Raw genomic sequence first — 21,609 nt, 5'->3', positions numbered from 1 at the left:
TCCTGATATTCATGGCCCTGTGTAGTCCCCTCCCACAGTGACTTGGCTTGGCCATGTGACTTGCTTTAGCCAATGGGACATTAGCAAGCAGGAGGCTGGCAGAGGCTAGCCTTAAGGTTTGCCCTGTTACAACTCTTCCTCTTAGGACTCAGCCACATAAAGAAGTCCAATGTCTTAGTCATCTAGTGCTGCTATAACAGAAATACCCCAAGGGAATGGCTTTAACAAACAGAAGTGTATTCTCTCATAGCCTAGTAGGCTAGAAGTCCAAATTCAGGGCGTCAGTTCCAGGGGAAGTCTTTCTCTGTCTGCTCCAGAGGAAGGTCCTTGTCATCAATCTTTTCCTGGACTAGGAGCTTCTCCGTGAAGGGATCCCGGATCCAAAAGGATGAGCTCTGCTCCTAGCACTGCTTTCCTGATGGTATGAGGTCCTCCAGTCTCTGTGCTCCTTTCTCTCTCTTATATCTCAAAAGAGATTAGCTTAAGACACAATCCAATCTTGTAGATCTCATCAATATACCTGCTGCTAGTCCATCTCATTAACGTCATAGTGATAGAATTTACAACACAGGAAAATCACATCAGATGACAAAATGGTGGACAATCACACAATACTAGCAATCATGGCATAGCCAAGTTGACGGATATTTTGGGGTGACACAATTCAATCTATGATATCCAACTGCCCTACTAGAGAGAAAATCCAGGAAGAGAGGCCCTGGAGGATGAGAGACCATTTTGGATGTTCAAGCTCTGGCCAAGCTCTTATGTGGAGCACAGACAAGTCCTGCCCAGCTTGCAGAGTCATGAGCAAATCCGTGGTAGTATTCTAAGACACTGGGGCCCTGGTGGCACAGTGATTAAGAGCTACAGCTGCTAACCAAGAGGTCAGCAGTTGGAATCCACCACCCAGTCCTTGGAAACTCTATGGGGCAGTTCTACTCTGTGCTATAGGGTCACTGTGAGTCAGAATCGACTAGGCAGCAACAGATTTTTACACTTTGGATTGGTTGATTACACAGCACTGATAACAGAGGGAGGTGATAGTTCAGTGGTAGAATTCCTGCTTTCCATGCAAGAGACTCAGGTTAGATTCATGGCCAACACACCACATGTGCAGCCACCGCCCATCTGCAAATGGAGGCTTGCAAGTTGCTATGATGCTGAACAGGTTTTAGTGGAGTTTCCAGACTAGGAAGGAAGGCTTGGCAATCTACTTCCAAAAATCGGGCAGTGAAAATCCTATGGATCACAAATGGTCTGACCCACAATCAGTCATAGGGATAGTGAGGACCAGGCAGCATTTCATTCTGTTGTGCATGGGGTCGCCATGAGTCAGGGGCTGACTTGACAGCAGCTGACAACTACAACAGCTAGCAAACTCAACCAATTAAAACTCAGTACTACTCCCTGAGCTGTTTGTTTATGATGTTGTTTACATTGCTATTCAATAAATAATATCTTGCCTCAGTTCTTTTTTGAATAGGACCAAGAATGAATGAATAACTGAATTAATTCATAAGCAAACAAATACATATTTATACACATTGTAAATAATATTTTTAATGGTCAGAAGATAGATGTCCTCATGTACCTTTGAAAATGTCACGTTTCAGAGCCCAGGGATCCAGGTGCCTCTGTGGAGCCCTGGACAGGGCACAGGCTGTAGATTCAAAAAGCTGTCCGGAGTACTATTACTCCTTCCACTCGCTCCCGTCTACTCATTTAAAACAATGTCCAAAGCGTGGGACACGCCAAAGACTGTCAGAATAAAAAAGTGACAAGTCTGAGCAGAGACCATGGAACGGTCAGAACAGAGAGCAACGTCTCCCCCTAGTGGGAATGCCTGGAAATGCGGTCAAAGCGGAAGGAGAAAAGGGAAACTTGTTTAAGTTGTGGACTAACAGGAGCTTGCAAGAGGAGCTGGGGGACAGCAGTCAGGCGTGGATTATCCAGTAGGCAAGGTAAGCACGGTGCTTACCTCGCTTACCAGATCATCTGTAGTGAACAATTTCACATGGGTTTCACCACATCAATGATGCGAAATCCATGTGAAATTTTTCACTACAGATTGGTAAGTAAGCACAAGTAAGGCCGTGCTTACTTTGCTTACTGGGTCATCCGCCCTTTTCAGGGATTGTAAATTTGAAAAGAGGCTTTGATCCTGTAGGAAGGTGCTGTGGGGCTGGGAGTGAGACAATGCCAGCCACATCTTGAAGCAAAATCTTTGATGTGGTAGAAAAATGTGAAGCTGTTTACTACAGATGACCTGGTGAGAAATGTAAGCACCGCACTTGCCTTGCCTATCAGATAATCTGTCCCTGACAGCAGTCATGACCTAGACAGGGGATGGAACTCCCATGCCTGCAGGGGCAGGCTGGGGGTGACACTGGGAGGCAGGCTGGGTGTGGCTACGGGGAGGGGTGGGGACGTGAGGTGAGTGAGCCCTACCCATGGGGCAGCCACCACCACCACTCAGCTGCAACTCAGGTTTGCAGGGTGTCATCGAGGTCTTGGCTCAGAGAGGAAACATTTCCACCAGGGGACACAGAAAATGTCCCATCACATTTCAAGCCACAGCTGCCATCTGGTCCCTTTGTGCGCCTCATGGTGAGAGACCAGCAGGAAAAGGAAGGAGTCATTGTCCTGTGTAAGGACGGCAGGCATAATGGACCCAAACCACCGGGAAGAGGTGGTTGTTGTTGCTTCAGCTCCGACTCATAGCGACCCCGTGTACAACAGAACGAAATATTGCCAGTCCTGCACCATCTTCACAATTGTTGGAATGTTTGAGTCCATCATTGGGGCCACTGTGTATTTTGAGTGCCTTCCAACTTAGGGGGCTTATCTTCAGCACTGTTGTGATACATAGAATTTTCACTGGCTGATTTTTAAAGTAGATTACTAGGCCTCTTTCTAGTCTGTCTTAGTCGAGAAGCTCTACTGAAATCCGTCTACCCTGGGTAACCCTGCTGCTATTTGAAATACCAGTGGCATAGCTTCCAGCAACTTAGCAGCACGCAAGCCCCCACAGTGTGACAAACTGACAGAGCTGTGGTGGCAGGAGGAGGCAGGACTGCTTTTATTTAAAGGGGTCAGGGAAATTATTTAGCCCTCAGATGGTCCCACTTGGGCATCTCTTGCCCAGTTTTGATGGAAAAATACAGTGGCCATAACCTGAGAAAGAGATGGTGACCAGAGGCTCAGGACCCTGGGGGTGAAGGTCTTGGTCAGCCCCAGGTAAGACACTGAGACTAGCAGGGGCACAGCCAAGAGAGGGCGAGTCTAGAGTGAACAGTGAAGAACAGGAACAATGAATAACCTATGCACAGCTGAGCACCCCTCCCAGCCTCTTCCCTTGTGGGCGTGGGTATTAAGTGAAAAGACGTGTCTGTACTTGTATTTGCTTGTACTTAAATTAAAAATTGTTTAAAAAGCACTAATTAGATAGTAGATAAGAACTACTTTCCCCAAGGTGTCTGTCAGTTTGTCATACTGTGGGGGCTTGCGTGTTGCTGTGATGCTGGAAGCTATACCACCGGTATTCAGATGCCAGCAGGGTCACCCATGGAGGACAGGTTTCAGCTGAGCTTCCAGACTAAGACAGACTAGGAAAAAGGACCCTGCAGTCTACTTCTGAAAAGCATTAGCCAGTGAAAACCTTATGAATAGCAGTGGAACATTGTCAGATATAGTGCTGGAAGATGAGCCCCCCAGCTTGGAAGGCACTCAGAAGGCCACTGGGCAAGGGCTGCCTCCTCGAAGTAGAGTCGACCTTAATGACGTGGGTGGATTAAAGTTTTCGGGACCTTCATTTGCTGATGTGGCATGACTCAAAATGAGAAGGAACAGCTGCAAACATCCATTAATAACTGGAACCTGGAATGTAAGAAGTATGAATCTAGAAAAATTGGAAATTGTCAAAAATGAAATGGAACACATAAACATCGATATTCTAGGCATTAGTGAGCTGAAATGGACCGGTATTGGCCATTTTGAAACAGACAATCATATAGTCTGCTATGCTGGGAATGACAACTCGAAGAGGAATGGTGTTCCTTCATCGTGAAAAAGAACGTTTCAAGATGTACCCTGCAGTACAACGCTGTCAGTGATAGGATAATATCCGTACACCTACAAGGAAGACCAGTTAATATGACTATTATTCAAATTTACGCACAAACCACTAGGGCCAAAGATGAAGAAATAAAAGATTTTTATCAGCTGCTGCAGTATGAAATCGATGGAACATGCAATCAAGATGCATTGATAATTACTGGCGATTGGAATGTGAAAGTTGGAAACAAAGAAAGATCAGTAGTTGGAAAATATGGCCTTGGTGATAGAAACAATGCCGGAGATCGAATGACAGAATTTTGCAAGACCAATGACTTCTTCAATGCAAATACCTTCTTTCACCAACATAAACGGCGACTATACATTTTTTTTTTTTCATACACATGGACCTCGCCAGATGGAACACACAGAATCAAATTGACTACACCTGTGGAAAGAGACGATGGAAAAGCTCAATATCATCAGTCAGAACAATGCCAGGGGCCAACTGTGGAACACACCATCAGTTGCTCATATGCAAGTTCAAACTGAAACTGAAGAAAATCAGAGCAAGTCCATGAGAGCCAAAATATGACCTTGAATATATCCCACCTGAATTTAGAGACCATTGAAGAACAGATTTGACACATTGAACACTAGTGACCGAAGACCAGGCAAGTTGTGGAAAGACATCGGGGACGTCATCCGTGAAGAAAGTGAGAGGTCATTGAAGGGACAGGAAGGAAAGAAAAGACCAGGATGGATGTCAGAGGAGACTCTGAAACTTGCCTTGAGCGTCGAGCAGCTAAAGCAAAAGGAAGAGTTGATGAGGTAAAAGAACTGAACAGAAGATTTCAAAGGGCGGCTCAAGCAGACAAAGTAAAGTATTATAATGACATGTGCAAAGAGCTGGAGATGGAAAACCAAAAGGGAAGAACATGCTCAGCGTTTCTCAAGCTGAGGGAACTGAAGAAAAAATTCAAGCCTCGAGTTGTGATAGTGAAGGATTCCGTGGGGAAAATATTAAATGATGCAGGAAGCATCAATAGAAGGTGGAAGGAATACACAGAGTCATTATGCCAAAAAGAATTAGTCGATGTTCAGCCATTTCAAGAGGTGGCATATGATCAGGAACTGATGGTACTAAAGGAAGAAGCCCAAGCTGCTCTGAAGGCATTGGTGAAAAACAAGGCTCCAGGAATTGATGGAATATCAATTGAGATGTTTCAACAAACAGATGCAGCGCTGGGGGTGCTCACTCGTCTATGGCAAGAAATATGGAGGACAGCTTCCTGGCCAACTGACTGGAAGAGATCCATATTTATGCCTATTCCCAAGAAAGGTGATCCAACCGAATGTGGAAATTATGGAACAATATTATTAATATCACATGCAAGCAAAATTTGCTGAGGATCATTCAAAAACGGCTGCAGGAGTATATTGACAGGGAACTGCCAGAAATTCAGGCTGGTTTCAGAAGAGGACGTGGACCCAGGGATGTCATCGCTGATGTCAGATGGATCCTGGCTGAAAGCAGAGAATACCAGAAGGATGTTTACCTCTGTTTTATTGACTATGCAAAGGCATTCAACTGTGTGGATCATAACAAACTATGGATAACATCGCGAAGAATAGGAATTCCGGAACATTTAATTGTACTCATGAGGAAACTTGACATAGATCGGGAGGCACTTGTTCAGACAGAACAAGGGGTTACTGACTGGTTTGGAGTCAGGAAAGGTGTCCATCAGGGTTGTATTCTTTCACCATGCCTGTTCAGTCTGTATGCTGAGCAAATAGTACGAGAGGCTGGACTATATGAGGAAGAACGAGGCATCAGGATTGGAGGAAGACTCATTAACAACCTGTGTTATGCAGATGACACAACCTTGCTTGCTGAAAGTGAGGAGGACTTGAAGCACTTACCAATGAAGATTAAAGACCACAGCCTTCAGTATGAATTGCACCTCAACATAAAGAAAACAAAAATCCTCACAACTGGACCAATGAGCAACATCATGATAAACGGAGAAAAGATTGAAGTTGTCAAGGATTTCATTTTACTTGGATCCACAATCAACAGCCATGGAAGCAGCAGTCAAGAAATCAAAAGACGCATTGCATTGGGTAAATCTGCTGCAAAGGGCCTCTTCAAAGTTTTGAAGAGCAAAGATGTCACCTTGAAGACTAAGGTGCGCCTGACCCAAGCCATGGTATTTTCAATCACATCATATGCTTGTGAAAGCTGGACAATGAGTAAGGAAGACCAAAGAAGAATTGACGCCTCTGAATCGTGGTGTTGGTGAAGAATATTGAATATACCATGGACTGCCAAAAGAACGAACAAATCTGTCTTGGAAGAAGTATAGCCAGAATGCTCCTTAGAGGCAAGGATGGAGAGACTGCATCTTACATACTTTGGACATGTTGTCAGGAGGGATTAGTCCCTGGAGAAGGACATCATGCTTGGCAGAGTACAGGGTCAGCAGGAAGGAGGGAGACCTTCAGTGAGGTGGATTGACACTGCAACAATGAGCTCAAGCATAACAACAATTGTAAGGATGGCTCAGGACCGGGCAGTGTTTCGTTCTGTTGTGCATAGGGTCGCTATGAGTCGGAACTGACTCGATGGCATCTAAAACCAACAAGAACTACTTTAGGTGAAGGGAAAGACAACATACAATACAGGCAAGGTCAGCACAACTGGACTAAGCCAAAAGCAAAGAAGTTTCCTGAATAAACTGAATGCTTCAAAAGCAAGCGTAGCAGGAGCGGGGGTTTGGTGACCATGGTTTCAGGCGACATTTAAGTCAATTGGCATAGTAAAATCTATTAAGAAAATATTCTGCATCCCACTTTGGAGAGTGGCATCAGGAGTCTTAAACACTAGCAAGTGGCCATCTAAGCTGCAGCAATTGGTCTCAACCCACCTGGACCAAAGGAGAATGAAGAACACCAAGGACACAAGGTAATTACGAGCCCAAGAGACAGAAAGGGCCACATAAACCACAGGCTACATCAGCCTGAGACCAGAAGAACTAAATGGTGCCCGGCTACAACCGATGACAGCCCTGACAGGGAACACAACAGAGAACCCCTGAGGGAGCAGGAGAGCAGTGGGATGCAGACCCCAAATTCTAATAATAAGACCAGACTTAACGGTCTGACTGAGACTAGAAGGACTGCGGAGGTCATGGTCCACAGACCTTCTGTTAGCCCAGGACAGGAACCATTCCCAAAGCCAACTCTTCAGACAGGGATTGGACTGGACAATGGGATAGAAAAAGACACTGGTGAAGAGTGAGCTTCTTGGATCAAGTAGACACAAGAGACTATGTTGGCATCTCCTGTCTGGAGGGGAGATGAGAGGGCAGGGGGGTCAGAAGCTGACAGAATGGACACAAAAAGAGAGAGTAGAGGGAAAGAGCGGGCTGTCTCATTTAGGGGAGAGCAATTAGGAGTATATAGCAAGGTGTATATAAATTTTTGTATGAGAGACTGACTTAATTTGTAAAGTTTCACTTAAAGCACAATAAAAAAAATTTTTTTAAAGTTTAAACGTAGCCTGGCCTATAAAACAAAAAAATTGTTTAAAAAATAAAAACCTCTGGAAAGATTGCTGATGGAAATGTAAAATGGCACAGCCACTGTGGAAAATAGTTTGGTGGTTCCTCAAAAAGTTAAACATAGAATTACATATGACTCAGCAATTCCGCTCCTGGATATATATACCCAAAAGAATGGAAAGCAAGGACTCAAACAGATATGTGTACACTAATGTTCATTACAGCATTATTCACAATAGCCAAAATGGGTAACCAACCCAACCGCCCATCAAGAGATGAATGGATAAACAAAATGTGCCGTATACATACAATGGAATATTATGCAACCGTAAAGAGAAATGAAGTTCTGATACATCCTACAACATGGATTAACCTTGAAAACATTATGCCGAATGAAATAATTCAGTCCCAGAAGGACAATTATTATATGACCCCACTTAGATGAAATAGCTAGAATAGGCAAATGCATAGAAACCAGTTTATTAGTGGTTACCAGGCGCTGGGGGCAGGAGGAAACAGAAGTTATTACTGACAGGATGCTGAGTTTCTGTTTGGGGTGATGAAAACTTAGAAATGGGTAGTGGTGATGTAGCACAACATGGTAAATGTAATTAATGTCACAACAACAAAGTTTTTTCTCTCTCCTGATTCTGTGAGGTGACTGGGTTCAGCTGGCAATTCTTCTGCTCTATGTGGTATTGCCTGGAGCTGCAGGTATCTGAAGGTTCAGCTGGGCTAAATGTCCTAGGTGGCTCACTCACATGGGTGGCAGTTGATACTGGCTGTTGGCTGCAAGCTCAGATGGGATCATCACCCAGAGGACCTCAGTTCTCCTCCGTGTGGCCTCTCCACTTGACTTGGGGTCCTTACAGCACGGTAACTGGATTCTAAAAGGGAGTATCTGAAACAGGTGGAAGAAGATTTAGATCTCTTAAGGCCTAGCCTCAGAAGTTATAAAGCATCTTTCCACCACATTGTCACAGGGCCAGCCCAGATTCAACGGGAAGGGAAATAATTTCCACCTCTTGACAAGAGCAATGGCAGAATTTACCGCTACCTTTAATCCACTAAAAATCAAGGGTTTATTTACAAAGAGGCTAGTTACAAAGGTGTGGGCGTAGAGAAGCCATATAGAATAGTGTAGTCACCTAGGGTTAGTGGCAGCTGAACTCTTACCAATGTGTACACCGATGTTCATTGCAGCATTATTAGGTCTGAAGGGTCATGCTAGGTCTGAAGAGTCTAGGGGGATAAGTGGTTATTAGCAGAAACCAAAAGGACAGAGATTTGTGTAGAACTGGCTGCCTCACAAAGAGGACCAAGGCCAACCCAAGGCCCAGGGAGGGAGCTGAAAGGGTAAATACCCTGACCTCAGGCTCTTTCCTGTCTCCAATCTCCTTTCAGGGCTTTCCCTTGGCTGAACCCAACCAGAAGCCAGAGGGCAAGGGACCCCACTGATGCAGCCCACACAGGTCAGCTTCCTGGGGCAAAGAGCAGGTGGAGAAAGGTTGGGATTGGACCTGGGGGGACAGACAGACACCTAGCACATGTGCGCTCCTGCTCACCAGGCTGTAAACTCCTGGAAGACTGGTGCCAACTTACCAGTCAGAAGAAATCAGGTTATGCTGCAGAAACAAGCAGCCCTCAATGTGCAGTTGCCTGAAAAAGCAAAGTTCATTTTTTGTTCAAGGGACATGTCCTATGTGGAGTTCTGCTCACTGTGGTGACCCTGGCACCCAGCCAGGTAAGGTAGCAACCAACTTGTATGTTGCCAGTCTCCCGGCCAGAGAGAAAGGAGCACTGGAGGGTCTCGCACCAGCCATCACTCCCACAACTCACAGGCCAGTAGAGGTGACAGGGCCCAGCTTCCCAAGAGGAGACTGATGGTGCAATCTACCTTGGGCCCAGAGGGCAGTAAGCTGGAAATATTTGGTGAACAGCACTAACATCTTGTTTCCCGTTGCATCCCTGGTGCCTAGCACAGCACCTCAATAGTGTTTGTTGACTGACTAAACAGATATCACGGCAGCACCATTCTCTTGTTGGCAGCACATGATAGTGGGCGAGAGTCACCTACCTGATCCTTTGCCCACCAAAGTGATCTTCAGGTAGAAAAATTATGGCAGTAAAACTATTACAAGAAAATGCACGAACATCTGTTGTTTGCTTACTCAACATGCGTAGACTGAGCAACTACAATGTGCCAGGGGTCTCCAGGCCCCGTCTATTGCAGTATCTGGACAGAAGGTGGCTCTGTATCACTCAAGGTTCTTGGTTGCAAGCAACAGAAGCTGGCTCTGATTAAGTAAGCAGTGAAGGAGTTTGGTAAGAGGGACAGACTCCTAGAACCACCTGCACACAGTAGGGTCAGGAGAGGAGAGCTGGAGTCTTGCCGGGCAGGACACTGGAGGGGTGACAGCCCTGAGAGAGCCCCTATCAGCCTGTGCTGGTGTCCTTTCACCAGGAGGATGCGCTGGTTTCCTCTTCTCTGGGCTGCACTCCGAGGCAGGATTGTCCTCCTGTCTCTCCTCTTCCAGCTCACGGTCTTCCCTTGCCCTGACTCACTTCAGCATCCCATAACCTTCCTCCCTGCCATTGCATAACTGTTCCCTGTCGCAGAGCCCTTATGTAACCCAAGTCACCTCAGGCTCCCACCCCCATCTTGCAGCTCCCACCTCGGCCTCGCCTGTCTGGTACAATCTTTCACAGTTGGCAGGGCCAGGCCCTTAAAGAGAAATGTGAAGACAGAGAGAGAGGGGGACAGAGAGGAGGAGAAGGAGGAGCCCATTTCCAGCCCAGCCATGGGGCCAAACACAGACAAGCCTCAACAAGAAGGAATGACCCCTGGAGTAGCTACTCTTGTACACAAAGCTCAGGTCAGTGACTGCTGCCCGGGCTTGAGGTGACTTTCTGATAATTAACTGCTCTGTGTCTCCACTTTCACTTCTGTAAAATGGGGATATAGTACAGACAGTCCCTGCCTTTCGATGGGGTTCCATCCCAACAACTCCTTCGTAAGTCGGTTCTAACGCAAGTCAAATGCCTCTTTTTTTTTTTTTCAGTTTTCATCATAATTGCCTTTTATTATCAGTATATTTTTTATATATCTGATCTTTGAACACCCACAAGTGAACATCTGAGAATGAAAACATCAGCTAATTACACACTGCAACGTTGTATGTAGTGTTGTTAGTATTGTTAGGTGCCATTGAGTCCGTTCCAACTCAAAGTGACCCTGTACACAACAGAAAGAAACACCCCCCAGTCCTGCGCCATCCTCACAATTCTTGCTATGTTTGAGCCCATTGTTGCAGCCACTGTGTCAATCCACCTCGCTGAGGGTCCTCCTCTTTTTTACTGACCCTCTACTTTACCAGGCATGATGTCGTTCTCCAGGAAATGATCCCACCTGATAACATGTCCAAAGTATGTGAGATATAGTCTCACCATCCTTGCTTCTAAAGAGCATTCTGGCTGTACTTCTAAGACAGATTTTTTTTGTTCTTTTGACAGTCCATGGTATATTCGATATTCTTCATCAATACCACGATTCAAAGGCATCAATTCTTCTTCTGTCTTCCTTACTGTATGCAGTACATATTACTAATGAAAAGATGTGAAAAAAAAAAAAAGACGGTTGCAAGTACAGTTCATCGTGACTCAAATACATCGTAAGTCAGGGACTGCCTATATATACCTCACAGGATTGTTGTGGGGATGAAAAAATGTTACACACACACACACACACACACACACAGGGGAGCCCTGGTGGTGCAGTGGTTAAGCCTTCAGCTACTAACCAAGAGGTCAACAGTTCAAATCCACCAGCCGCTCCTTGGAAACCCTACGGGGCAGTTTTACTCTGTCCTATAGGGTGGCTGTGAGTCGGAATCGACTTGACAGCAACAGGTTTCATTTTGGTTCTATATCTATATACAGTGTATAGAACAGAGCCTGGCACACTGTTTGCTCTTGTTTTTAGAGAGGTGATTCTTGATAAGTGTGTCTCGAGCAGTGGTTCTCCAACTTTATGGTCTCAGTATCCTTTTCCACTCTTAAAATCCACGTTGTTGCTAGTTGCCATTTAGTCAGTTCTGTAAGCAGAGTAGAATTGCTCCATAAGGCTTTCAAGGCTGTGACCTTTCGGAAGCAGATCACCAGGTCTGTCTTCTAAGGCACCTCTGGGTGGGTTCAAACTGCCAACCTTTTGTTGAGCACTTAACTGTTTCCACCACTTAGGAACTCCCTTAAAACTGATTGAGGACCCCAAAATACTTTCACTGAGGTGGGTTTTCCCTACTAACTTTTACCATATTTGAAACTAAAGCCAAGGAATTTTTTAAATAATTATTAGTTCATTTTAAAGTAACTATAATAAACCCATTACTTGATACCATAAAACGATTTTATAAAAAAAAATTCTATTTTCCAGGACAGCAAAACAATTCATGAGAAGCATGGAAACGTTTTACATTTTTGCAGATCTCTGTACCATCTGACTTAACAGAGGACAGCTGGACTCTCACATCTGCCACTGCGTTGAGTTTGTTGGGATATCATATGCCGTAAAGCCACTGGAAAACTCCACTGTACACTCATGAGAGAATGAAAGTGATAAGGACAAATAAGGTCTTACTATTATCATGAAGAAATCCTGGGTGGTACAAATGGTGCACGTGCTTGTCTGCTAACTGAAGGTTGGAGGTTTAGTCCACCCAGAGGCACCTCGGAAGAAAAGCCTGGCTATCTGCTTGCAAAAAATCAACCATTGAAAACTCTCTGAAGGAAGCAGAATAACCAGAACAGAAATAATGAAAATATTCACTCATTGTGAAGAATGTAACCAATGTCACTGAACAACTTATGTAGAAATTGTTGAACGGGAACCTAAACTGCTGTGTAAACCTTTACCAAAAACACAATAAAATATTATTTTAAAAAAGAAAAACTTGAGGAGCACAACTCTAACACATATGGGGTCACCATGAGTCTGAGTCGACTTGATAGTACCTGGTTTTTTATTATTGTCTTAGCCTGGGTTCTCTAGAGAAGCAAAACCAGTAAAGCACATAAATATACAGAGAGAGATTTATATCAAGGAAATGGCTCATGCGGTTGTAGAGGCTGGAATATCCCAAGTCTGCAGGTCAGGCTGGAGGCTTCTCCTGACGCACATAGCCACAGGGGCTGGTGAACCCACAATCGGCAGATTGGAGAGCAGGGCTCTTGATGAACCCAAAAGATCAGCAGGTAAGCTGCTAGCTCAAGTCCCAAGAACCAGAAATCAGATGAACAGAAGCCAGCTGCAGGATCCAGAATGAGCAAAAGCCCACAAGCCCCGCCAGAACACCCACCCATATACAATGCAGGCCACACGCCCAAGGAAACTCCCCCCCAACTGACTGGCTACTCACAGCAGATCCCACCATGAAGGTGATCACATAATATTAAATCTCATCATGGAAATGATCACACTATCACACAACTATCAAATCACTGAGAACCATGGCCCAGCCAAGTTACACACAACCCCAACCATTACAATTATCATGAAAATAGTTTTGACCTTGCAGATCCCCTGAATGGGTCCAAGATTCCACTTTGAGAAAAACTGGCCTAAAGCCTGGTGCATTGAGGAGAGGGAGAGAGTGGAGGGAAACAGGTGTATTTCCATGTTTTTACCCAATTTGTACTTATCAAAGGAATAAAGAAGAAGAGCTACTAGAGGTCAGGTTTGCTCTGACCCAATTCCACCCAATCCCTTACCTAAAATAACAGCACCTGACACACCTGGGTTCTGACTCTGTCCAAGGCTCTAACAGGTGGGTGCAATTAAGATTATCCCCATTATACACACAAGTAAACCAAGGCTCAGAGAAACAAAATGACTTTCCCAAGGTTGCATGGCTGCTGGATGCCACCCTGAGAATAAGTCCCTGGCCTTTCTGGCCCAGGTGCTCTCACTCTTAAACCATATTCTAATGTCTCCTCCCCATCTAGCTGGGCAATGAGTCTGAGTCCTCTTTCCAACCTTCCTGCTGATCTTTAGGCCCTGTCTTAGTTACCTAGTGCTGCTATAACAAAAATACCACAAGTGGATGGCTTTAACAAAGAGAAACTTAGTCTCTCACAGTTTAGGAGGCTAGAAGTCTGAATTCAGGGAGCCAAACTCTAGGGGAAGGCTTTCTCTCTTTGTTGGCTCTGGGGAAAGGTCCCTGCCATCAGTCTTGGCCTAGGAGCTTCTCCGCACAGGGACCCTGGGTCCAAAGGATGCGTTCTACTTATGGCACTACTTTCTTGGTGGTATGAGGTCCCCAGGTCTCTCTGCTAGGTTCTGTTTTATATCCCAAAAGAGATTGACTCAAGATAAACCTAACCTTGTAGATTGAGTTCTGCCTCTTTAACATAACTGCCTCTAATCCTGCCTCAAGAACATCATAGAGGCAGGAGTTACAACACATAGGAAAATCACATCAGATGACAAAATGGTGAACAATCACACAATACTGGGAATCATGGCCTAGCCAAGATAACACATATTTGGAGGGGGGGAGGGCACGATTCAATCCATAACAGGCCCCATCTTCAGAAATTGAGTTAATTGGTCTGCGGAAAAGCCCAGTTGCCAATTTTTGTAGTCAGTCGGGTGATTCTAACAAGCAGCTAGAATTGAGACCTTGAGACTTCATGTGTGGTCCTCGGACCAGCAGCCCACCCAGGAGCTTGTTAGAATGCAGACTCCTACCTGCCCCTTCCAACTAGAATGTGCTATTTGACCAAAGCGCCAGGTGATTCTTCTGCATCTCACACTGTGAGAGGCCTGGGCTAAGGGAAAGTGTGTGGAAGAAGGCAGGATGGGGCCTTGCACTTGATCTTGGAGCCTGAGCCACTCTGAACTTGATAATGCTCAATAAAGGTAACTGGTCCTGTGTGCCTGACCCAAGTCATGGTGTTTTCAATCACTTCATATGCATGCAAAAGCTGGACAACAAATAAGGAAGACCAAAGAAGAACTGATGGATCTGAATTACAGTGTTGGTGAGGAATACTGAATAGACCATGGACTGCTAGAAGAATGAGCAAATCTGTCTTGCAGGAAGTACAGCCAGAATGCTCTATAGAGAGACTTTGTCTCATGTACTTTGGACATGTTATCAGGAGGGATCAATACCTGGAGAGCGACATCATGCTTGGTGCAAAAGAGGAAGACCCTCAATGAGATGGATTGACACAGTGGCTGCAACAATGGGCTCAAACATAGCAACAATTGTGAGGATGGCGCAGGACCAGGCAGTGTTTCGTTCTGCTGTACATACGGTCGCACTCTGTGTCAGAACTGGCTCAATGGCACCTAACAACAACAACGTGACTTCTTAAGCTTCCACTGGGGAGGTTCACAGATGCAATAAACAACCTAGAATGGCAACAATTCAAACAGTTATTTGTTTTACATAGAGGTGGAGAGAGTTACTTTGCTTGGGGGGGATACAGCAAGGCCCTTTCCAGTCATGAAATGGTAAAGCAGAAACCTCTTGAGACAACAGAGAGCAACTTCTATGGAGATAAAGTTGCTTGTCGGGGGGTACTGAGGGGAGAGAAGGAGGGGCGGGCCTCTCTGCTCTGGGTTTGGGTTTGCTCTCTCTGAGGCACAGTGGTGAGAGTCTGACGCTGGGAAGCTATCTTCATGGGTGACTGGGTAAGACTCTGAACCTGTGTGGTGCTGTTTCAGGCACCTGCTCCCTGCCTGTCCTGAGGAGGGATGCTTGGGGCAGACACAAACAGTTGCTGCCTCAGTCATCTTTCCTAGACCCTCCTTCGTTACTGAGTCTCTTTGTAGAGACTGGAAAATGCCAAGTGCCCACTTCCCAGCCTCTCTTGTACTAGGGGAGGCTACATGACCCACTTCTGGCAAATGAAATATAAGGGGACGTCTGTGGGGATTCTGGGAAAAATTTCCTCCCTGATTAGTAAGGAGGCTCTGAGGTGAGCTCCCTTCCCTCAACCCTTCTTTGCTACATTTAGAGACTGTAAATGAAGAATTGATGCTTGATGCTGTGGCAGCCATTTTGTGACCATGAGGTACCAACCTGAGAATGGCAGGGCAGAAGACTGGAAAGTGTCTGAGTCCATGTTAATATTATTGAGCAATGAACAAATTGTGATATCACTCATATTACAACTTACTATTGTTCATGACTTATCAACAAAAAACCCTATTGTATAGACCACTCTTTGTCCTGTTACTTTTTCCTGACAGTTTTGGGAGCATTGGGAGAGTGTCCCTGTGATGGCTTCACAAAGGACCACAGGGGCCATAGTGAAGCTACATTAAGCAATTTTCTGGACCACAGAAAGGGCCTGTGGGAGCCACCGTAGGAAAGGAAGGGCAGATGGCTGCCACGTGGTGATCTGTAGGCCAGTTAGTGGGCACCTAGGAGGCACTCTCTTGGGGACTCCCAGAAATAACTGAAGAGTTTATTGCAAGAGTGACTGAATCTTCTAACACATAGTGAGCAGCAGGAATCACACACTGAGGGCATTAAAGGCAGAAAAGAGTGCGGCAATTGATTGATGATGTCTGTCATGGGCACAAAATAGAGTGGTAGCAATGGTGTGTCTCACATTTGCCTACTCCAAGCTCCTGACCACTCCCTCCAAAGATGCATCCAGAGAGGCAAATGGCCTGAAGTGCCCTTCATTCCCGTTCCAAGGGGAAAGACAAATACGGGAGTCTCTGGGGAACCTGAGCCCCTTCACAGCCTTGCCAAACTAAGGCTCCAGGACTCCACTAGGTGGTCCTCCCACATTGCCCTGTGTTCACCACCTCTTATACTCTAGGGAAGAGTCTAGTTCCTTGTTTGTCCCCTGCCCTGAGCTGCAAACTCCCTGAGACTGGGGACCACGTCATGTCCATGTATGAGCCACCAAAGCGATCAGGAACCAAGCACAGCACTTAGCAGAACCCTAAGGAAAGTTTGCAGTGACACCATTTGGGGTCCAAAGTGCAGGCAGTCACCTGCCTGGGGCAATTAGAGAGGCACTGAAAATACCATCCTATTAAGAGCTTGAATCTCCACCCTCCAAATCCATCCTCCATGGAGTTAAGTCAATGTTTCCAGGAGACCTATATGAAATTTTTCCTGCAAGGCAGTGGGCTGGGGCAGAAAGAGCCTGGATAGCTGGATTTACAGCCTGCTTCTGCCATTTGTATGAGCCGTAAGAGCTTGAGGAAGCCATGTAACCCTTCTGAGTCTCAATTTTGAACACCTACCTCTGAAGGTTCTGTGGTTAAAGCAAGGTGATGCATGAATGTGGACTTTGACAACTCCAAAGTCCCAAGTGACACATTCATCTGGGAGATGAGCTGCTCATTAGCAGAGAAAAGGGAATGCTGATAGCTTTGGACACAGGATAGAGATACTTCAAGGAGGAAAGCAAGGCTGGATTTAATTATTCACTTAGTCAACAAATATTTGATGGGTCATGCCTTGTACTGGACACGGGATACAACAGACATGGTTCTTGACCTCACTGTGCTTATAGCTGCAATGCCCAACATGGTAGCCACTAGCCACATGTGGCTATTTAAATTAATTAAAATTGAGCAAAATGGAAAATGCATTTCCTCGGTCTAATTAGTCGGATTTCAAGTGCTCAATAGTCACGTGTGGCTAGTGGCTACCGTACTGGACAATGCAGATATAGAACACTTTCATTGTTGTAGAAAGTTCTGTTGGACAGCACTTAAGGATAGGCTAGCAAAGGAGACAAATACTAAGCAAAGAGCCACACAAAAAACCACCGAATTATACACTATGACATTTGTCAGAGAGAAGCCGTGGGCAGTGCCCTCGCCATTTTGCCAGTAAGGACTAGAGCCAATGAAACAGCTGTGTTTCATTAGCCTTAAGTGGGCTGGCCCCTTAAAAGCCTGGCACAGCCGCCTTCACTTCCTAGAGCCATTCTTTTCAAGGCTGGAGACTAGAGGAGCCCTCCAGAGACATGAAGCTCATTCATGACAATGTCTGACCTTGCCCCAAATGACACCAATTTAAAGAGTGGATGAGAAAGCACGGACTGTAGAGCCAAATGGCCTGGGTTGGATCATGTCTCTGTCAACTCTGTGGCCCTAGGCCAGAACTTAGCCCCCTGGGCCTCAGTGTCTCCATCTGTAAATGGGAAGAAAAATAGTATCTGGCCTAGAAGGTTGCTGGGAGAATTACACAAGTTAATGAATATGAAGCACTTAGAACAGCACCTGGCACTTAGTAGCCGCTGAGGTCCAGTTGATCCCAACTCATAGCAACCCTATAGAACAGAGTAGAACTGCCCCATAAGGTTCCCAAGGCTGTAATCTTTACAAAAGCAGATTGCCACATTTCTCCCTCGGAACAACTGGTGGGTTCCAACCCGCCAGCCTTTCAGTTAGCAGCCAAGTGCTTAACCACTGAGCCACCAGGACTCCTTCTGGCACACAAAAAGTGCTATAGTCTGTTACAATGGAGTCAGTTCTGACTCACAGCGACCCTACAGGACAGAGTAGAACTGCCCCATGGGGTTTCCAAGGAGTGGCTGGTGGATTCCAACTGCCGACATTTTCGTTAGCAGCCAAACTCTTAATCACTGTGCTGCCAGGGCTCCAGGTGTCATGTACTAGTTACTATCATGATAATGATGATCCATGGGTCCATGAACTTTTTTGGGGGGGAGTGGGTAGAGGGGGTGCTGTATTAGTTTTCTACAAATTACCACAATCTTGGTAGCTTAAAACAACAGAAATTTATTCTCTCACGGTTCTGGAGGCCAGAAGTTTTTAAAATCAAGGTGTTGGCAACATGGCGCTCCCTCTGAAGGCTCTAGGGGAGGGTCCTTCCTTGTCTCTTCCAGCCTCTGGTGGCCATAGGTGTCCCTTGACTGGGCCTGTGTATGTCCAGTCTCTGTATCGGTCTCCACACGGCCTCCGCCTTTGTCTGTGTCTTCTCTTCTTATAAGCACAAGTCTTGTCAATGGACTTAGAGTCCACCCAGGTAATCCAGGGTGATCTCATCTGCAGATCCTTAACTTAATTACATCTGCGAAGACACTTTTTCCAAATAAGCTCATATTCACAGGTTCTAGGTGGACATATCTTTTTGGGGGGTGGGGTGGGGATAGCATCATTCAATGCATTCAAGGCATTGAACGCTAATGACCAAAAACCAGACGAGCTGTGGAATGACATCAAGGACATCAAACATGAAGAAAGCAAGAGGTCGTTGAAAAGACAGGAAAGAAAGAAAAGACCGAGATGGATGTCAGAGGAAACTCTGAAACTTGCTCTCAAATGTCAAGCTGCTAAAGCAAAAGGAAGAAATGATGAAGTAAAAGAGCTGAATAGAAGATTTCAAAGGGTGGCTCGAGAAGACAAAGTACTATGACATGTGCAAAGAGCTGGAGATAGAAAACCAAAAGGGAAGAACGTGCTCAGGGTTTTCCAGGCTGAAAGAACTGAAGAAAAAGTTCAAGCCCCGAGTTGCAATAGTGAAAGATTCTATGGGGAAAATATTAAACAATGCAGGAAGCAGCAAAAGAAGATGGAAGGAATACACAGTCATTATACCAAAAAGAATTAGTCGACATTCAATCATTTCAAGAGGTAGCATATGATCAGGAACAGATGGTACTGAAGGAAGAAGTCCAAGCAGCACTGAAGGCACTGGTGAAAAACAAGGCTCCAAGAATTGACGGAATATCAGTTGAGATGCTTCAACAAATGGATGCAGCGCTGGAAGTGCTCACTCATCTATGCCAAGAAATTTGAAAGACAGCTACCTGGCCAACCGACTGGAAGAGATCCATATTTATGCCTATTCCCAAGAAAGGTGATCCGACCGAATGTGGAAATTATAGAACAATATCATTAATATCACATGCAAGCAAAATTTTGCTGAAGATCATTCAAAAGTGGCTGTAGCAGTATATCGACAGAGAACTGCCAGAAATTCAGGCCAGATTCAAAAGAGGGTGTGGAACCAGGGTTATCGTTGCTGATCTCAGATGGATCCTGGTGAAAGCAGAGAATACCAGAAGGATGTTTACCTGTGTTTTATGCAAAGGCATTCGACTGTGTGGATCATGACAAATTATGGATAACATTGCAAAGAATGAGAATTTCAGAACACTTAATTGTGCTCATGAGGAACCTGTACATAGATCAAGAGGCAGCTGTTCGGACAGAACAAGGTGATAATGAGTGGTTTAAAGTCAGGAAAGGTGTGCATCAGGGTTGTATCCTTTCACCATACCTATTCAATTTGTATGCTGAGCAAATAACCCAAGAAGCTGGACTATATAAAGAAGAAAGGGGCATCAGGATTGGAGGAAGACTCATTAACAACCTGCGTAAGGCAGATGACACAACCTTGCTTGCTGAAAGTGAAGAGGACTTGAAGCACTTACTAATGAAGATCAAAGACCACAGCCTTCAGTATGGATTGCACCTCAACAAAAAGAAAACAAAAATCCTCACAACTGGCCCAGTAAGTAACATCATGTTAAACCAGTAAAAGTTTGAAGTTGTCAAGGATTTCATTTTACTTGGATCCACAATCAACAGCCATGGAAGCTGCAGGCAAGAAATCAAAAGACACATTGCATTGGGCAAATCTGCAAAGGACCTCTTCAAAGTGTTGAAGAGCAAAGATGTCACCTCAAAGACTAAGGTGTGCCTGACCCAAGCCATGGTATTTTCAATCACATCATATGCATGTGAAAGCTGAACAATGAATAAGGAAGACCAAAAAGCATTGATGCTTTTGAACTGTGGTGTTGGCGAAGAATGTTGAATACACCATGGACTGCCAGAAGAACGAACAGGTCTGTCTTGAAAGAAGCACAACTTGAATGCTCCTTAGAAGCAAGGATGGCAAGACTGCGTCTTACGTACTTTGGACATGTTGTCAGGAGGGATCAGTCCCTGGAGAAGGGCATCATGCTTCCAGAAGTACAGGGTCAGCAGAAAAGAAAAAGACCCTCAATGAGATGGACTGACACAGTGGCTGCAACAATGGGCTCAAGCATAATAGCAACCGTGAGCATGGTGCAGGACCGGGCAGTGTTTTTTTCTGTTGTACATAGGGTTGCTATGACTCGACAGCACCTAACAACATAACGATCATTCAACGCTACTCAATATTATCTTATTTTCATGCTTTGTTCCCAAAGTTAAACTGACCCTCTGAAAAATGAGCCAGGAATGGGAATGTAAGCAAAATTGTAAAGTTGATCAAAGGTCGCTGGGTGGCACAAACGGTTTGCTCTCTAACCTAAAAGACTGGTGGTTGGAACCCAAACACACAGCAGAAGAAAGATGTGATGATCTGCTTGGATAAAGATGACAGTCCAGAAAGCCTTATGGAGCAGTTCTACTCTGTAACACACAGGGTTAGAACCCATCTGATTTCAGCTAGCTTGGTTTTTTCTGTTTGAGTAATATTGATTAAAGGAGCCCTGGTGGGGCACAGTGGTTAAAGTGCTCAGCTGCTACCTGAAAGATCAGCACTGCTGCGCTCTGTGGGAGAAAAATGTGGTAGTCTGCTTTCCTAAAGATTTACAGCCTTAGAAACCCCGTGGGGTAGTTCCACTCTGTCCTAAAGGGTTGCTGTGAGTCGGCATCGACTCCACAGGAAGGGGTTATAATATGCATCAGTGCATACTGAGGGCTTTCCGCGCACTACTGAGTGAAGGACTTGACATACATTATGTCTTTCGCCTTTGCAACAACCCCAAGAGCAGTGTACCATTAAAATCAACTCCTTTTTACAGATGAGAAAATTGAGGCTCACGAAGCAACTCCTCCACGTTTACACAGCCGGGAAAGAAAAGGGTCTCAGCGTCAGTTCCACAGTACACCAGCAGGTGGCAGTGACCACCCACTTTCCAATTCTGCAGTCTGGCGGGAGCACAAACCCAAAACCCATTGCCACGAGTCGATTCGACTCAGCGACTG

The sequence above is a fragment of the Loxodonta africana genome, chromosome 12, assembly GCF_030014295.1.
Source record: "Loxodonta africana isolate mLoxAfr1 chromosome 12, mLoxAfr1.hap2, whole genome shotgun sequence".
Classification (NCBI taxonomy): Eukaryota; Metazoa; Chordata; class Mammalia; order Proboscidea; family Elephantidae; genus Loxodonta; species Loxodonta africana.
Note: the sequence above shows the minus strand (reverse complement) of the source record.